Source organism: Lissotriton helveticus, chromosome 5_1 (genome assembly GCF_964261635.1).
Source record: "Lissotriton helveticus chromosome 5_1, aLisHel1.1, whole genome shotgun sequence".
Classification (NCBI taxonomy): Eukaryota; Metazoa; Chordata; class Amphibia; order Caudata; family Salamandridae; genus Lissotriton; species Lissotriton helveticus.
The window spans coordinates 1448818026-1448838057 of NC_136065.1; positions in this window are offsets into that span (position 1 = coordinate 1448818026).

The window sequence follows — 20032 nt, forward strand, 5'->3', positions numbered from 1 at the left end:
CTCGGCTAATCAGCGTCAAATGATTGTGCCTAGATTTAAGTACTCCCGACTAGGAGGCCAGTCTATTTCGGTTAGGGCCTCTATGGCTTGGAATGCTCTCCCTTTCCATCTTAGGGCTGCCCCGACCATCACGGCTTTTAAGAAAGGGCTGAAAACTCATCTGTTTAGTATTACCCTATAACTGTTAACTCTTTCTCGCCTTCTGAACAACCTCACCTTCCGCGCCAGGATACTTTCTTAGTAATAGAGCGCGTTATAAAAGCCTTTATATCATATAATGTCATATCATAAGACGTCACTAAGAACTTACAGTTCTTTCTGGACTCCAGGAGTTCTTGTGCAAATCAAAACAAAAGCAGGGGGAATTCCCGGGCTGCTGGAGGCTTGGGTTGTTTAAAGAACGCGTTATATTTTCTCGGAGTCTATGGGAGTAGCCTTGTCGTATTTGGACTGCATTGGCTATGACTAAATATGGACATGATTCTTATGCCTTTATAAGGGTATGTTTTATTATAACCATATAAGGGCATGAATCGGGGATATCTAATTAGGGTCCTAGATAGATTCACAACACCCACTCCACGTATTAATGTCCATCATTACTAAATACTAAGCAATACTAAACATACAACGATGCATGTGTGTTTTCCAACCCACCCCAAAATACATAGATTGCATTTGAAATGGTGTATGGTATATAGACGAAAATGAGTATTATACTGTACGTCTTTCAAGCAGTGGTATCATTCAGATAATGCATATAAAATATCTGCTGAATGAATTGTGAAAATTACATTTATGAAATGGCTCTTAATACAGAAGAGAAGGTCGAGACCATTTCATCACTTATTTATACAATACTGTACACGTGCTAGAGGCTAAGGTAAAATATTGTCTCTAGAGTCTCTAAAAATAGAAGTTCTGTTCTCTAAGAATAGTTCTACTTTAAGCAGAGTACCATGTGCCAGAAAAAAGGTAAATATTTTGGAAATGGAAAAATAATTTCGTTGTCAGGGGAAAAATAGTTCCAATTGTTTTCAGTAGTGTTGTTTATCAAAAACTGAAGGCCGAATTCAGAGTTCAGGGAACGCTGTGTGCTCGTTGTTTTAAAAGTTATTCTCGTTGTTAGGAGAGAACATCATATCAGACAGGCTTGCGAAAAATTGGTCTACAACAGTAGGTTAAAGTTCGACCAAGTTCGAAAAACTGAAATTGTGCAAATGTGAGAATCATTACTATCATCGATGTCTGGATCAGCAATGCTCTCGGAAGGTTGTACCTGTGTGGTGCTGCTTTCATCTCGTACTTCACCGCCACCTAATCGTAATGGTGAAGTATCAACGAATGCCGTCATCAGAATAGATAGCCGCTGGGGACAACACGTTGCATGAGCCGTTACCGAACCAAGCAAAGTATCGATATCCATAGGTACTGCTGATGGTAGTGTAAGACAGACGTCCAAAACGCATTCTTCTCCGCATAGCAGACATCGAAGCACATGTAAGATGCAATCTTGCCAGATTGGTCTGAATGAAAGAGACCAGGTAGTACTCAGATCTCTTAGCCGGGCGAAGCCAAGGACATTAGTGATCCGTTCTCGGTATCGTATAGCCACAATTGTCTCCTCCATTGTAGCCTGAGTTTTGTCTGTTGCTTGGCTTGCCATATCAAAGCAGAAGGAACAAAAATAAAATTCCTGCTACGAGTCCCAAAAGAAGAGGCAGTCCGCCAAATACAGAATGCACAAAATTCGGGAAGATGCACAGAACTGTTTCATTTTTTTTATTGAGATTTTTTTAACACAGTGTCCCCCCCCAACCCCCCCTCCCCCACAGGACCATTTTCACAAAATCTTAAATCAGGAACTAACAATATAATCCATTTACAGTATATTGCTGATACATTTTGTCATGAGAGCATGGAAGAAAATGGAAGGAAAAGGTCTAGACAAGATAGAAAAAGAATATTTACATTGGACGAGAAAAGGAAAAAGGACTACAGATAAATATATACATATAAATGGGGTTAACCCACCCCTTTTCTCCATTCAGTAATCGGAAACCAAATTTGTCGCCCCCTTATTCTACCCCTTTTCCCCTTCCGTGCATATATCGCATTTTCTATGTTACAACTATATAACAGCCATGCTACCCACTGCTGCAACGTAGGGGGTGTTCTGTCCTTCCAAGCCGTAGCTATACATAACCGCAATACTGCCATTGCTACAAAGAGAAAGTACTCTTGGTTACATTGGGGAGTATCGTTTGCAACCCCTAACAGAATTAACTCTGGTTTTATCTTTACTTTAACTTTTAATGCCACGTCTAAAAATGTCTCCATGGCTTCTATGAGGGGCAGCAAACTAGGACAGGTAGCAAACATATGAGTTATATCCCCCTCCATACTGTCACATCTGTGGCAGGTAATCCCTTGCGATCCCCCCCATTGTGCGATTTTGGCAGGTGTATAGTACAGTGTGTACAAAGTATTAAAATGCTGCGCTTGCAGAGCTGTTGAGCGAAGGATTTCTTGACCCAGCTGTAATGATTTCCCAAACATCCCCCGCACTATCCCTAATCGGTTCATCCATTTTATTTCCACCTTTTCTAGGTCATCACCTCTATTCTTAATTAACTCCGCGTACAGCCTCCTGATTGTGCACCCCTGCCCCTCCTCGATAATCTGCAGTATTGTATTGCTTTCAAATCCTCGCGCCCCTCCTGCCTTGCCTACTGAGAAGCTTCTTATCTGTAAGTACTTTAAAAAACTTCTTGAGTTCATTCCATATACCCCTTGAAGGACTGCGAATTGCTGCATACCCTCTGGCCCTATGAGATCCCCCACCTTCTTTACCCCCAGTCGTTCCCACTCCCCAAAAATTACATCTGCAAAGATGTCCTGCGGTATTGTGGGATTTTTAAACAATCTAGTATGTGCATTAAATCTGCCCAAGCCGAAGCTCATCTTAAAGGCCCTCCAAATCTTATATGCCGCCTCCACTGTTTTAGATTTTGTTTTTTTGAAGAAGCTCGGCTCTGTGTGTTTCAGAAACACGTTCTCTGTTTCTACTCCTAACACCAAACCATATATTTCCGTGGACCCAGTATGAATTTCTTCTTCCATTTCGGCACCACCCAAAAGCCCTGTCATCTGCTGTAACGCTGCTGCCCAGTAATACAATTTCAAATCCGGCCTAGCCCAACCCCTCCCCTCCCGTGGTAATTACATAAATCTCAGTGCTCTTCTTGTTTTGCCTTGGGACCAGATGAAACGATTAAATACTTGTTCTATTGTATTAAACCAATCAGCATTAAAAAATAACGGAATCGATCTAAATAAGTATAAAAATTTAGGCAGGAGATTCACTTTCACAAAGTTTACACGTCCCACTATAGACATGTGTATATTATGCACTCTGTCTAGGTCTCGCTTTGCCTTGCTTATTATTGGACTAATATTTATATCTACTAGCTTATCTAGTTTTGCCGTGATAGTCACTTCCAAGTAAACACCTTCTGCCACCACCCGTGAATCTGTACATACTGTATGTGCATTATGAATTATTTGTGTTTTGGCCTTATTCAGAGCATAGCCAGCCACCCGTCCAAACTGATCTGCTTCAATTTCTATCTCCCTGATAGCCTCAGTGGGTGTGGGTGTAATAACTTCCACGTCATCCGCGTACGCAAGGACTTTGCAGAGGCCGGTCTTTGTTATCATTGGCTGTATCAGAACATTTTGTTCCAGTTTCGAATTCAGCGGATCTATGTACAACGCAAACAATAAGGGTGAACACGGGCAGCCCTGCCTTGTACCGCGTGAAATTCCAATCGGGCTTGAGCGACCCGCGTTCACCCTTATGCATGCAGTTGGAGCCCTGTAGAGTGACTGTATTGCTTTCACAAAACTCTCCCCACATCCTGCTTTCCTCAGTACCGCCCATAGGAACTCCCAGGCCACGTGGTCAAAAGCCTTCTCGGCGTCTAGCAGGAGGACTGCCATGGGTCCCCCTGCCCCCCCTGTACTATCCCCTGCACGTCAAATAAGGTGATTACTTTCCTTATATGTTGTGTGGTGCCCCTGTTTGGAATAAACCCGTGTTGATTCTTGCTCACCAATCCTACTATTACTCTTGCCAATCTTATAGCTAGGCATTTGGAAAAAATCTTGACATCCGAGTTTATTAATGTTATCGGGCGATATGACCCAGGCTCAACAGGGGATTTTCCCTTCTTAAGAATTATTATTATATCTGCCCCCGCTTAGCTTGCCGGGATTGATGCTCCTTTCTGAGCCTCAGGTATTGTGTTTATTAGATCTATCTTCAGTGTCTTAAAAAACACTTTGTAAAATTCCCCTGGAATCATATCCGGCCCGGAGGCTTTCCCAGAAGGTAAGCTCAACAAAGCCTCCAGAATTTCCTCTTCACTCAGCGGGGCCCCCAGCATTTCCCTATCACTGATGTGTCCTTCTCCTCCTTATACAGTTTATGGTAAAAATGCGTAAAGACCTCCCTAATCTCATTATCACCCTAACGATATTGCCTCCACTATCCCTTATTTCCTTGATTTCCCCCGTAGCTACTCTTTGTCTGGTTCTTATTGCAAGAGTGTGGCCAACCCTTTCATTATATTCATAGCAGTTCTCTCTTTTCGTGTCGAAGATTTTTGCTGTTTTTATGGCTATTCTTTCTTCTGCAGCCGCTTTCGCCAAAGTAACCCGTAAAACTTGTTGATCTATATCTTTCCTTTCTCTAATAGCCTGCACCAGCTTCTGCTCTGCGTCTGACACTGCTTTCCTTAGCTGCTCTGACAGTTCCCTTTCTTTTTTCTGCTTGGCCAGGCTAAAACTCAGAGTCTCGCCTCGGATCCCTGCCTTAAAGGCGTGCCATGCATTTCCTACCGTAGTGCTACCCCTGTTAATGTCCCAAAAATTCTTTATCCATACATGCATATGACTTACATAGTTTGGATCTACTAATAACTCCTTCTCAAAAGTCCAGGCTCTTTCCTGTCTCCTAAAACCTTCTCCTTTAACTGGCAGGATAAGTGGGTTGTGGTCCGAGTCTCTCTATATGCAAATTAGATAAAGGTAAACCGGAAGTAAAAAAAAAATCTAATCTAACACAAATTTTATGCGGCGCTGAATAATAAGTGTAGCCTGGTTCCGATGGTTTCAACTTCCCCATACATCAATTAGTGAGTTATTGCACGCCATCCTCTGAATTACCCAACAAACCCTCTTTTTCCTACCAGAATATTGTCCGTTCATATCCAGGCCTAGCCCATCAGCTCCATTTATATTAAAATCCCCAGCTAAAATTATTTTTGGTGCCCATATTGCCAGCTCTATGTCCAGGAAGTCAAACACCTCTGGGTCGTCCTCAGTTGATCTGTATATTAAGCCTATTGTGACCCATTCCCCCCCAATCCTACATTCTATCAGTACCCACCTACCCCATTGGTCCTCCAGTTTTTTTCTTATCTGGGTATCCGACCTTCTAGTTAAAATGGCCACACCCCTATTTTTTGCACTCTGCTTAGAGTGGGCTAACAGTCGGAACCCTAGCTGCTCCAGCAAAAACGGCTTATTTCCCTCTATGTGGGTCTCCTGCAAACATATGTAATCTGCCTGTGACTCCTTAAGCATCAGTACGCCTTTCTGCCTTTTAACCTTATCATTAAGACCACACACATTTAGTGTCAATATCTTGATATTAGCGTTGAGGTTAGTGTTGGTGCACATTTAGGCTAGACATAATCTCACAATCCATATATTTCCTTCTTATTACAATTTTGACAACTCTTTTATAATTCCTTGAAACTATCATTTCCATGCCCTCATCCCTGGTCCTGATTACCCCTGCACCTACCCCTTGTCCTGTGTCCCCCTGACCCCCCCTTACATGCAAATAGGTCAGTCCTGACCAATGTGCGGCTGCTTCTTAGCCCCCCGGAGTGACACGTCCCTCCCCCTCCCTACTTCCAAACCCTTACTGCTGTCTTATACTGTACATTTCCTACTTAAACAATACTTCAGAAAAGAGAAGAAATAAAGAAGCAAGCGAGAAAGAACCCCTTGGAACCCCCCTTATAAAATCAAATCGAATCACATCCCTCTTCAAAACCTATCATTATGCCCAAATTTGGGAATCCAGTATCAGTATATACAGTACATCTTCCACATCTCAGGCATTTTGAGTACCCAAACTGGCGCCCCCCGACTCCTTTTCTCCTTCAATTCATCCAAGAAGGCCTGTGCCTTAATCTCCGAGAAGAACATCCTTGTCTTCCCCTCCCCTATTATTTTAAGTCTTGCCGGGAATAAAAGATATACGCCTCACATCCTAAATTTTTGAAAGGATCAATCATTTGGCGCAACCTCCACCTCCTTTCCACGGTGACATGGCAAAAGTCCGGTCGTGCGAAAAAGGTTATTCCCTTGAATGTACAACGATTCTGTGGCTTAGCCCTGTCCATGATCTCCTGCCTGGCCAAGAAATTCCCAATGAACACCAAAATGGCTCTAGGTTTGTCTCTCTGTGAGGCACCGTATGTTTTCTTTTGCAGTAACGGGAACCTATGTGCTCTCTGCACCTCAACTTCCCAGTTCCATTTCTCCATCTCGGGAAATGCCCCCTTGAAAAGTGTGACTACGAAGGACCTAGGATCTTGCTCCTCCGATCCCTCTGGAATTCCCAAAAGCCTAATATTATTGCGTCTCTGTCTATTTTCATTGTCCTCTAGCTTCCAGTGCATGTCCTCTGTAGCTTTCAATTGAGCCTCCCTGAACTCCTGCCATCTAGTCACCTCATCCTCCAATTTCCGGGTTCTTTCCTCCACCTCAGTAACCCTACCTGCCATCTCAGCATATAGCTTGTTCATCTTGCTGAGGGAGCTCTGGATTTTCTTGTTCACCTGTTTAGATCTTTTACTCTCTGACCTTGCTTCTACCTGCATCTGCTTCAGAGTAGAGTATAGTAATTTCATAGTGGGAGTATCATTGTGCTGGTTTCTGCTGAGCACTGGACCCCCCTGAGCCAAATCCTCTTCCTGATATAAACTCGATGTAGCTGAGTAATCCCATAATAGCTTTTTTGTCGCTTCGGTTTGTGTTGGGCTAACAGGCTCCTGCCGCTTATAACGACGCCGACTTCTCTGCTGCTGCTGTTTCTTTTTTTGCGTTTTAGAAACCTACTGTACTGATTCTTCTGAACCTATATCTGAAGTCTCCAGATCTGAATCTTTATCTACATCATCGGAGGTTCCATCAGCGCTGCTATCGGACCCGCTCCCCGGCATAGCCCCCTCTGAGTTACCAGAGGCACCTGTTTCGGCATTCATGGAGAAAAAACAGTCCTCGTTCGGGGACCCTGGGGCCTGCTGCTCCACCTCCATGTTTACTTGTGTATTCTGGGTTACTGAGTCCCCCTGAGCTCTCCCTTCCTCTGCCGTTGCTTTGGCTGCGAGAGAATTCCTCAGGTCAATATTCACAACATCAATCGCCTTAGTGCCGTTAGTGCCGTTAGTGCCGCTGACATCCCCTGCCTCCCCTTCTGTCTCATTTTCTGCTAATTGTTCCACTCGGGCAGATGAAAGCAAATGTGGAGGCTCTGTTATGCTCACCGCAGCCGCGGCGCAGCTTACCTTTCCGAACTCAGCGGCATCTAACCCCCTCGTAGCTGCTCCTATGTCCTCAGCAGCCTAGCATCTTCTGCGGCACAGTTCCCCTCTCCTACGGGATGTGCCGGCTGCCGGTCTCGCTCTGCATTCGGCGCATCCATGTTCTGCATTCTCTGCACGCGCACCTCTGTAGAGGAGGATGACCCTGCAGCTACTCCATGCTGCTTCTTAGTAACGCCGCCATAGACCACGAGGTTGGATGCATCTCCGGCTCCGACTCCGGTGCCTGCTGTAAAGACTTCTTGCAAGGTAGGTTGCCTCATAGTCGCAGTGTTTTGTGACTTATTTTCAATAGTTTTCGGAGTCACTTTAACCAGTTTTACTTTCACTGCTGCTGCCGCTTTTCTTTCCGCCCTCATCTCCGCTTTTGATTCAGCGTTCCTCTCCTTATCTTTTCCTTTCTCCTTCTCCTTTAATTTTTGCAGGACCTCCAGCGTTGGCTTTGTGGCAGTGCTGCACAACTTAGCTGCTTGCATTTTTGTCACAACGTAGGTGTCCGGTAGAGTGTTAGCACCATCCTCGCATTCGGCATCTCTCAGGTTATCTTTAGGTTTTGCTCGTGGCGGCATCTTGAGGCCCCCGGTCACTTTCAGCGCTGACGGACGCGACACGCTGCCTTTCAGGTCGGCCCAGACCTTACTGAGAATTCTCTTGTGTAATATCGCCAGCACACTATGTAGGGCGTTCTTTAACCAGTCTTCATTCAGCATTTTTCCCCCACTAGACTGCCATTCTTCACAACCATCGGGAGAGGGAGGTGGGAGCGACCTACTCCTGCGACTGGTCCGCGGCCATCTTGCCTCAGGACTGCTTCAAACGGTGCTAACAGTCCCGAAAAAATTGTCTTAAATGCATGTGCGATGCCACTGGTATCAGACATGTTTAAAATTTGACCTAACCTTTCTATGAAATGTACGGGGCAATTTGTTGATAATAGGGAATGTATATCTGCCGCTGTCATTGCAACTTGCAGATCATACGTCTCTTTGGACAAGGTTAAAGGCACAGTTGTCTGTAAAAGAATAGACTTCATTCTGCTTAAAGTATCAATTCGAATAGAAGAGATATTCAAAGAAGGCCATTTTGCCGCATCCATGTCTGGATTGCCGTTTGGATACACTACTTGCATACAGCAAATGACCCTGGAAGTAACGTTACAAGACAGGCTTTTCCTGCACCATGCCACAACAGCTGTGGTCTGTTATTAGAACGTAGCTGCCGTTGGAAAGCTGTCTGAAAAAAGGCTCTATCGGTGTTGTAGGAGTGCCATGCAGGTGACATGAAAGGTTATTTGATGAACCATCGCATGCTCCATGCAAGTTAATACCTTGACACAGAAGTGTACCGCTTAGTGATTTTTTACAATTGTTACCACTAAGGAATACCTCTTTTTTCTCTTCACTATAACATTTATGTGTATAAGGTAATTTCCAGGTTGATTTGATGTATTCTTTACCCAACCTTTCATACAGGCCTGCTGGTATATACCTTTGGCAATATTTAAACTGGAAAATTGTTATTGGGATTGTAATCATTCCATGTATTATCCATTCAAAGACAGGTCTCTCTTACATTGTCAATGGTAATCTCTCAAGTTTTTCAATGCTCAGAATCGTATAGTCTACTCCTTTTTGTGTCAAACTGATTTGTTTATCAGGTTTTGCAACGTTCAGCCTAGCTGTACAATAGAACGTAATTGGGACTGACCATGTTGTAACATTAGCAAGTCCTGCTCTATTATATCAATAGCAGATAATACAATGCTGTCCAGTGAATAAATTCTGGAGGACAGAGTCGTTAACCCAGCGTCCACTATAGAAAGGGATTTTTCCAAATTTATACGATCAATTTCTCGTATTTTCTCTGCAGTTTCAATTTGTGCCACTTTCCAAGCTTCGTTGTAAGCTGCGTATATACCGGCGAATATGAAACATTTTTGACGCTGTTTGCGAGGTCCCAGTATGAAATCTCGCAAGTCAGCACCTTCTTTAAGTAAAGTCAAGTGTTGCTTAATTTCTGGCAGTGTGGATTTCTGTAGCCACTCAAGGCATAGTTTTCCTACACTTTATGTTGTAACTATCCCTGGATGTTGTCTCTGGGAATACGTGGGTCTGGCCTGTTCTGTTTGAACCCCTGGGTTTTTTTCAGGAATCTATCTTGACAGTTATTAGTGTCTGTGGGCCAGATCAACCATTTTTTCCAATCAGGATTTGTTCTGTTTTGGTGTTAAATATGGGGTACGTCTATCTCCACATCTGTAGTGCTATTACTGTAGTGCTATTACTATCAGGTATGGGCTTCGGAATAGACGGTTTGTTTAAGTCTTTTATCTTGGCTAAACCAAGACAGGTTGTCTGTTGAATGGTGTCATTCAGGAATATTATCTGTTCTGGGATCATGCAGGCTCTAAATAATGCTTCTAGACCTTGTACCTGCCAGTCTTTTGAACCCCAGATGGTTTTTGTTTCAATGTTGTTTTTCCAAAATTCAAAACCAAATGTAGACATTTTATCATAAAATTTTTCAGAATAAATCAATTTAGTATTTGTCAACATTGTTTTCATTCCTGTCTTATTTAACATTTTAAAATAAAACGTTTCAGGATCACTGTTGTTAAACCCTGAGAAGTATGTGAATTTCTCATAAAATGTTTTTGAGCTGCCTTTTGGCGGTGTTGGACAATGTTCCCATTGATTATGAGTTAAAACATTTCTAGGTTGAGCAGATTTATGCAAATAGTGATGACCATAGTGGTTAAAACAGTACATTTCTTCATAGTTCGATGAACCCTGTAAATAATCATGTTCTGTAAATTTTGCTGACATTACTAAATCTGATTATTAATATAGTCCCAATCATCAGAGAAAGTACTTGGTGTCACAAAGTCACTTAAGGAAACGTTGAACTGATGTGGATATTTCAAAAGCTCAATCGGGCCATAGATTTCATAATCCGTTTTGTCCCATGCTACCCCACCGGGTATTGGATTGGCTGTGATGTTCACTGATGACAGTTCTCTTTTTTTGATGTGAGAGGATCTGTGAGGCTTTAGGACCAAGTTGATGTTCTGACTTGCTGTGTCCATTGTACTATATTTTCCATCAATAAATCTACCCAAACATAAAACCATTATGAGCCAAAGTAGGAGGAAAAGTACACCTAACACAATCCAAAATTCAGTCCATGGTGAAACCAGATATGTTTCTTTTAGTTGATGAAAGAGTTCAGTCATTTTTTCTTTGAAAGTTTTTGTTGCTGGCGTTTCTTCATGCTCACTTGGATCAACACAAAAGTCATCGAAATTGATGAAGTAGCCAGATGCAGTTCTGTCAATTGTTGGAATTGCTTCCGGATTTTCATTTGTCTTTGCATTTTTCTTTGTTTCATTAGCATAGTCTGATGCTACATCATTGTAGACTGGTGTTTCTTGACAAACTGTTGCAATTTGGGTTTCAAGAGGCACAAGTTCCATGGCTTTGTTGCATAGTCCTTTTTTGTTCACTGCAGGTTTATCAAATGTGATTAGTCTCTCAGTTTGAACCTCTTGGATTGTAGCAAGATTTGGTCTTCTGCTATTTCTTGGGAGTCCACTGGGCCTACTCCTTATCATTGGCCACATGATTGTGGTTTTACCAGGTCGATGGATACAACTCTGTTTTCCTTTTTACCAGCAAGGGGCGGTAGTACTACTGATCTTGTTCCACTGACAGCTAAGACAGGTACTGCTTTTCTGTAAGAAGGCCCAAATTCCTTCTTCACCGCGATCTTTTCTCTGACTAGATCCCCAATCTTTGGAATCCAGACAGGTCTTGCTGGGACAGGTGGTTTGTCTTCAGTGGCTGTTGGCTTTAACTTTGTGTTACTCAGACTTCTTCTTGTTTCATTTAAGTCCTGTAAAACAGCCGAACGATCTTTGATATCAAAGGCTTTTTCTTTTACCACTAAAGTCTGACAATCTAAGTCCTGGATTTTCATTCTAGTGCCGAACAATAGTTCGTAAGGAGTGATACCTTTTGGAGAATTTCTTGGTAGATTGTTAAGACTACGTTGGACACTTGTTAGAGGTTTGACCCACCCATCACCCGAAACTAATACCCTCGCCGTTATAGATTGCTTTATGTCACGGTTTTTTCTTTCCACTACCGCATTTCCCTCAGGATGGAAGGGAGAAGAGTACCGCAATGCAATGCCCATGCTAGTCATGGCCTCTTTGTAAGCTCGAGAGCTAAACGCAGGACCCTGATCAGAATGTAGCATGCCAATTGCGTATGTGCCGATAAAGACTCGCAAATCTTTTATAACAGTTCTGGCATCACCTGAGCGCTGGGGCCTACATTTTAAGTGACTCTAGTCTTAATAATTATGGGAACGCATTTCTCCGGTTGGATTTCTGCGTATAGATAGCCTGATGCTTTCTAATAAAGGTGTCCTGGCAGTAGTCTGGTCCGGTTCACAACTGCGATCTCTGTTGCAGTCTTGACAATCCATTGAAAAGTTGTAAATTTGCAGGCTCATCTCCGGCCACCAGTATTCTGATTGTAATTCTTTTAGAGATTTCACGATCTCTTGGTGCCTCAGACCCTGTCCCATGTGTGCTTCTTGAATCAAGTAAGCCCTCCGGTTCGTGTTTGGAATTACTCTGTCCCCCACTCTAGGGATTTGAGCAAAAGGAACGGAGTTTGCATCAATTATGTATGTATTACTGAGTGGATAGTTGAGAGGTAATGCTGCATAGTCGCCTTTTAATGAGGCTTTTACTGCCAGCATGGTTTCTACATCTATGTGTTTTTAGAACGCTTTTTTGTGGCTACGGAAGCCGGTTGAACCGCTGCCGCTGTGGCTCTATTAGTCAATGAATTCCCTGCAACGTGAACGCCATCACGTTGATGACTCAGTGTATGTATCACGTGAGTCTTTTGTAGTTCTTTCTGTAAAAGAACTACTTGTTCCCAGAGCTTTTTATGCTTTATTGTGGCACCTGTCTCATCTTTGTAACCGTTTTTGACCCAAGTCTGCATGTCATTATTGTAAGACTGGACGCAGAAATGCGAATCGCACCCTATTAGTGTGGGGAATTCGCGATCGGCCTTTTTGAAGCGCCATCTTTAAAGATCTTATTTCAGCTCGCTGAGCTGCACAGTTTCTGAGTGATTCAGTTTTAGTGACCATAGGTCTGAATTTACCTAAGCGCCAGCGACCTTTAACAATCGTGCACGCTGCATTGTAGAATTTTTTATCCACATTGTAGTGTTGTGCAAATCTGTCCATGTATATTACACAGGTGTACTGTTCGAGAGGCAGAATTTCGATTGGCAGAGGATATTCATGCTCGTATTCTAGATCTTCTAGTTTTTTCATTTTTGGATCAAAAGCATGTTTCACGTCTTCTGCAGCAAGAGAATTTTCCCATTGTATCCATTTTGGATCTAATGCCACAGTATTTGGAATGCGTGGTCTTGTTACTGCCTCAAGGGCTGATACTGCTGTTAAAACAGATATGCTCCTGCCTTGGGCTAGGGCTCTTTCTTTTGCTACATCAGTTTGAACCGCAGTCAGAATTTTTTCAGTAGAACTGAATTTCATTTCAGCTTGTGTGTACAAGTGTGATTTATAAGCTATTGGTACCGTTTCTCCCTCATTAGAGGTCAGGTACGTGATTCCGCATCTTCCTGGGATGACTCGGATTACAAGGTTGCGTTCATTTGCGCGTGTTTGCAATTTTGTTTTAGTTAACATGTCTGTTTGTAATGATCTTAAAATTTCTTTGTGTTTCTGAGTCCAATTAATTGGTTTGAAATCAGGTTTTATCAATTCATAGAGAGGTTTAACCATCTCTGCATAATTTAGAATGTATGTTCTTCCGAAATTCAGGAAATCTAGTATTGATTGTACATTCTTCAGGGTTTTTGGAGCTTGGAGTACTGCACATTTCTCTAAGAAATTGTCTGCTAGGCGTTTGCCTTCACTTGATAATTCATATCCTAAAAACAGAACAGTTAGATGGGCAATTCGTGACTTCTTAAAGTTGAATTCATACCCTTCAGCTGCGAACCCAAGAATTATGGTGTTCACTTTTTTCAAGTGTGTCTCCAGGTCGTCGTCTGTAAGATAGATGTCATTGACATATGATAATGCCTCATCATCATACATTTGTAGTAACTCTCTTACCCTTGCTGAGAATAATCCTGGGCTATACTTGAATCCCTGTGGGAGTCGACAGAATTGTTTTGCGCTCCCATTGTTGAGAAAGCGGTCAAATACCTGCTTTCAGGTGCAATGTTTTGACAAAAGAAGCCATTTGAGATGTCTAATGTCGTTTTATTTTTTTTTGCGCACAATGTTATTCATTAGTGCTGCACTGTGTGAGTTTTGTACAGCAAATGTTTTGCAGCAAGAGTTTAGGTGTCTGTAGTCCAAAACTAGACGATATGAATCGTCTGGCTTGGAGACAGGAAACAAAGGATTGTTCATTTGTGAGGTGCATGTTTCAATCACCCCCTGATATTCAAGATCCCCCTGACTTGTTTTTTAGCTTCTTGCTTAACAGGATACTGCCTTTGTGCAGTTGGTTGATTTTTTAACTGGATTTTATGGTGAGGAGAATCCTCATCCCATCCTACATGATTTTTATATAATGCGGGAGCTTGGGCCACTGCCCATTTTCTAGCAAATGTGTATTTTTTATGAATTGGAATGTGATTTGAGAAGGCAGGCATAATAATTTCTTCGCCATGAGGGCACTCCCTGACAAACTCTGGTGGCCAGTCTTTCTCAGCTAACAGGATGTCATAGCCTTTTGAAAGGTTATCCTAAAAGAGACCCCTTACTTTCCTAGTCTTGTCCCCCTCTATACGTAATGTTATTTCATATAATTTATGGGGTTTGCTAACTCTGGTGTCTGCAGTTTCCACTTGCATGTATTCATTCGTGTCCACTGTCTCCAGAAGATTCATCAGGATCTTGCGAGCTATGGTTACTTCTTCTGCGCTGTCTAGCATTGTCTGGGCCCACTCTCCGTTTTTCAGTTGTGTCATGTTTTATTTTAATACTAGCTACCTTCTTCTTTGGAAATTGTAATTTTTTACTTTGATGAGCAGGTTCCTTGTCTTTGGACTTGACGTGCTCTTCTTTGTGTTCTGACCGTCCTCTTCTTTCCGATTTCTGTGAGGAAGTCTGAAAAGATCAAGAGGGACGTGTATCAAAATCTGGATATCTGTCAGGTTTCCTCAATTTATCCCTATCTCTAAGGTTGTATCTTTTCTCAGAGGGCTCCCTCTGGGGAGACTTGCCTCCTCGTTCTGGAGATCTATCTCTTCGTTGAGGAGACCTTCCTCTGGACTGAAACCGTTTTTCTCTGGGAGTGGATTGTTTATTACCCTCCCAACTCTTTTTCGAAGTATTGAGAGTATTTTTAATAAATGTTTTTTCAGGATTTTCAATTAGTTGTGGTTTTAGTGGTTTCCCACCCAAACTATCTCTACCTAGTTCTTATAGGATTTTTCTATGATTCTGGTAAGGGCAAAAGGTTGTTCTGCTATATCTGTTTCTTTCAATTTCTGGAGGTATGTTATATCGTCCATTGCCAATTGAACTAATTCTCTGTATGCCTTTGTTAATTCTTTTATTTTAACTAAAAGTTCTTCACTTGACATCTTTTCAATGTCAGGATGTGGTGTGTAGCTGGCTAGAACCGGCCACGTGGCTCCTGGTCTACCTAGTGGACCGAGCCTGGTGATGTGATTTTGATGTTTTAGGGCGCCATTAAACCAGAGCAGGAGCTCTTGGTATGTTAGTGGAATTTCAATGTCCTCGAAAGGAGCGTATTCATCCAAAGGTTCCTCTATTTTGTAATAGTGGAAATCTTGTGTCACAGCGTGTGCTGCTGGAAAATGTATCCATGAATAGAATACCTCTGTCTGCCGATATTCATGGGCCTCTACCACAAATATGACTGTACCACCTCTTGGTGATAGTCCATTTTCTATAAGTTTAAGAGTTATAGTTCTTCTTACATTTACCGGAATGATTATAGCATTCAGGTCTTCTTCTCTGAGACTTTTGTCATCCGCTAGGAGTTGAGATGCTATTCTAGCTCTCTCTCTTTTGTTTTCACTTTCTCCCATTTTACTGACAGAAAGTTTTGTTGCAGATCAAGTTTCAAGGGAAACAAAGATTAGGTGCACAATATTTTGGAACACTGTATCCTTCAACGTTGACTAAACCAAAAACTAATACATAGGAATCTATTCCTACTAAGTTCCGGCGGATATTAAACTTTTACCCACTCCAGACGTCTTTTGGAGTATTTATGGAAAAAGGGGTCTGTGTGAAAAGCACGACTGAGTTACTCTAGAGTCTTGCGTTAGATTATCGCCTTACCAAACGTTGGGCGCCATGTAGTGTAGTTCCTATATTCCCAATAGGCTCTGCGCATTGGAATAATATAAACAGCAGTGTAGACGTAGGACTGAGGTCATCTAGGTCTCTACTGACTATATTAGACTAGCTAGCTCAGAGGTCACTAGAAACTTTCTCGAGTAAACAAGGAGGTGTTAACTTCCCTGAATAGACAAGAAGGGATTAGCTTGCGACAACCGCATAAACATGACAACTTTGCTCCCTCAGAATAAAGAGTATATCTCCAGAGTCGTGTGAAAACAATAGACAGCTATTTCACTCAGTCAATCGTGCATGCTTAATTTCACCAGGAGTGCAGAGAAATAGAGAGACGGGCGTTTTCAATAAAAGTTGTTATTTATTGAGCAGTCTTCTTTCTCATGCAAGAGAAATGAATTGCCACAATTGCAATACTTATCATGAAGTAAAGTGTGTACAGTAAACGTAGTATTATGAAATAATACTGTAAAAGCATTGATATGGTTTCTTAGCCATATGATACTTTAAAATGGATAACATATATACATACATAAAAAGATTGACTAACGTACTCAACTGGTGCTTCTAATATACGCCTACCCCGGTGTACCTGACCTAAGCCTAATACGTGGGAAGGAGTAAGTAAGATGCAGTTTAAGTTAAGTTTTTTTTTGCCAAGAATCTGAATCAAGAATTCTCTTAAGGATTTAATCAGCTCCGTACCTTGGTTATAGAATGAAGGAGGTCTTGTATCTCTCTCTCAGGACTTGATCTCCCAGCAACCCGCAATGGTGACTGGAAACACCGGAGCTGGAATTTCTCGGCAGGAGAAAAGACAGCGTCTCTCTCAGTGCGTCAAATGGGAGGGTCGGCTTCCTTCAGCACTCGCATCAGCTGGGCGTCGGGCAAGTAGATAGCCGCTCTGCTCCAAACCACCGTGTGTTTGCTTAAGGCAACGTTGGTATATTTATACCTGGAAGGTGCCGGGTTTGACGTAAGGTTGGACATAAGACGTCACTAAGAACTTACAGTTCTTTCTGGACTCCAGGAGTTCTTGTGCAAATCAAAACAAAATCAGGGGGAATTCCCGGGCTGCTGGAGGCTTGATTTGTTTAAAGAACGCATTGTACTTTCTAGGAGTCTATGGGAGTAGCCTTGCCGTATTTGGACTGCATTGGCTATGACTGAATATGGACATGATTCTTATGGCTTTATAAGGGTATGTTTTATTATAACCATATAAGGGCATGAATCGGGGATATCTAATTAGGGTCCTAGATAGATTCACAACACCTTGACCAGCATATAACTCTTCAAAGTATTCCTCCCACACATGGTGTTGTATATAAAAATCTGTTTCTATTTTTAAGTTAGGCGAACCCTTGGCCATAAGATGCCAAACCGGTTGGTTATTCTTTTGCTTTGACAGCTTGACAAGCATGGCCCAATTATCTGCCTCTGCTTGGGCTATTTTATATAACTTCCTGTGATTTTTTTAAGTCAATGGGGAGTTTTGTTTTTACCGCCACAAGAAGTTCAGCCTTGGCTTTACCACAGGCCTTATTAACCAAGGGGCTGACTTCAGTTTTAGAAAATGACCATTACACTGTTTATAAAATACTGGTCTTGTTACGGCGGTCAGTTGAAGGAATTTAGCCATGATGTCATCTATATCGGTGGCACTAGTACTCAGATCATCAAGGGTCAGTTTCACCTCAGAGTATATTTTCGGGAGAGCAGTTGGATCGGCCAATATCATTGGCCATTTGACTCTTTTATTATTATTACTGGTGATGACCGGAGCACTACTAGGCCCAAGGTTACCGTACAGCAAAGCTGTTCCCGACACAGTGAGGGCCAGAGCATTATTGTCACTGTCTTCCCGTGTTAATACAGCCATATATTTTACACAAGACCAAAGTTCAACGTCGACGAGTATCTAATCAATCCTGGTTTTGGTTGCCCCTCTCTTGAATGTTTGACATGCTTCTCAGTCAGAGTCAGTCCGACCATTGCACGCTCGAACCCTATATGACATAGTAAATGATAGTACCTGGTGCCCCACCCTGGTACGTCTCTTGATAGATGGTATCTGAAGCTTGGGAATCCCTTTGGTTTTATCTCCATCTAAAATTAGATCTTGTACATAGTCAACAGGTTCGAAGGTTGTGTTAAAATCACCTGCGACTATGAGTCAATGGTTCCCCTTTGCAGTTTTAAGGACATTAGTTAGAGATATTAGCGTCTCAGATGGCTTGTGCGGGGTCTTAAAGCGATTATATATGTTAATTAACCTGACCTGGTTGTTTACTTTAGGAGAAGTTAATTCTAACCCGAGTAATTCCTTTGAGCTGGGGTTTAGCACCTTGATTTTACACGCTAGGATGTTTTTGACCCAGATTAAAAGACCACCAGCTGGGCGACACACACTGGACCACTTTGCTTCTATACTATAAGTGGTGAAGCCCACCCTATGAACAGGTTCAACTGCCCAAGTTTCCTGCAATAGGCATAGGTGGAAGTTGTCCACTAGCTTACACCAATCAGGGTCAGGTAGCTTAGACATAAGGCCTGCAACATTCCAGGATAGAAGTTTAAGTTCCTTGAGTTCGATTGTAAGTTCATGGATGTGTCCTACAGTATTAATTGCTACCTTGTGCTCAACTTGTTCTCGGGATTTACTTAACATGAAGACTTGGTCACAACGGGTAAATTCATTGTTGTGGGTCACAGGGATTATATCTGACTGTGCAATGGAAGGTTCTTCTAGTGTCCTTGTAGTGGGTAGTAGAACTAATGGTAGTCAATCTTGGGAATCTAAGCCACTTAATATTTGGAATCTATTTTGGTTTCCAGAGGGGTGACCTCCTTGTGGGTGGAATGTGGCCTACATGGCAGCTCAGTGCCCAAAAAGTTCCCCTCTTTGCATTCAAGGTGCCTGTAGAAAAACCCCAAAGGTAAAATTCCAATGACCTGCCACGGCCTATGGTTTGATGAAGGTGACTCCCTACTAATCAGCCGACTCGCTAAAATTGGGGATGTAAAATTAATCACAATGCAATCTCCATTAAAGGACTTACATAAAGGGCCCACCCAGTTTACTCTTCTCAGAAGCAGGATATCTTGAAAGTGTCTATTAGTAAATCTGGTGTTTTGTATTAGCCAGTGGCATACTTTGTTTTTTAACTGGGACTGCAATTCATTTTGATTTTCCTGCAGCTGGGGAACATTAGTGAGAATTGACACATAGGGGCAACACTCAGATGGGAGGTGAAGAGTAACCTCATCGTCTCGATTAGTTGGTTCATTTTTACACAGCGGTTTTGATATAGTTTGTTGTTTAGGGCCTGCCCGACTCCCAGTGATTGTTGCTGGAGGGAGGCTGGGACTAATCTTGCCAGGTCATGAGCATGTTGGACCCGGGTTCCCAAACCTCGCTGGCCCTGAGTGTTTTTGTGCTACAGCATTAGTAACATTTGTGGGACAAGATGGTAATTTGCCATGCGTAGCTGAAGACCCCATGTCGGGATTAAGACTCCCCCTGTGATCAAGACCCCTTTCCCATTCTTTCCTTTTGGCCCCATCCCCTATTGATTTATCAATAGGCCAATAATAATTCTAGTTTGTCCAGTCTTTCTAGAATAGGAGAAAAGTTATTGGCAATTGTGTCCTCTATGAGTGATGTGAGCGCCGACGTGAATTGCGGAGACTTATCCTTGAAGTGGAACGACGACAAGGGGTTAGAACCATTCGGGGTGGGAGGACTTTGTGTTGTACTCGGTGCCTGAGGTGTTTTCTTAGATCTAGTCCATATACTCTGTGTGGGCTCCAGATGTTTAGATTTAGTTTTCCTTTTGCCTGCAAATCCTGTACTGATGATGCTTCGGGTGTTGTGCAGGGCAACACGGCCGGAGGAGAGATTTTTATGGACCTGGTAAGTGCATTATTAATTTTACTTGTGTTATTCATTCCAT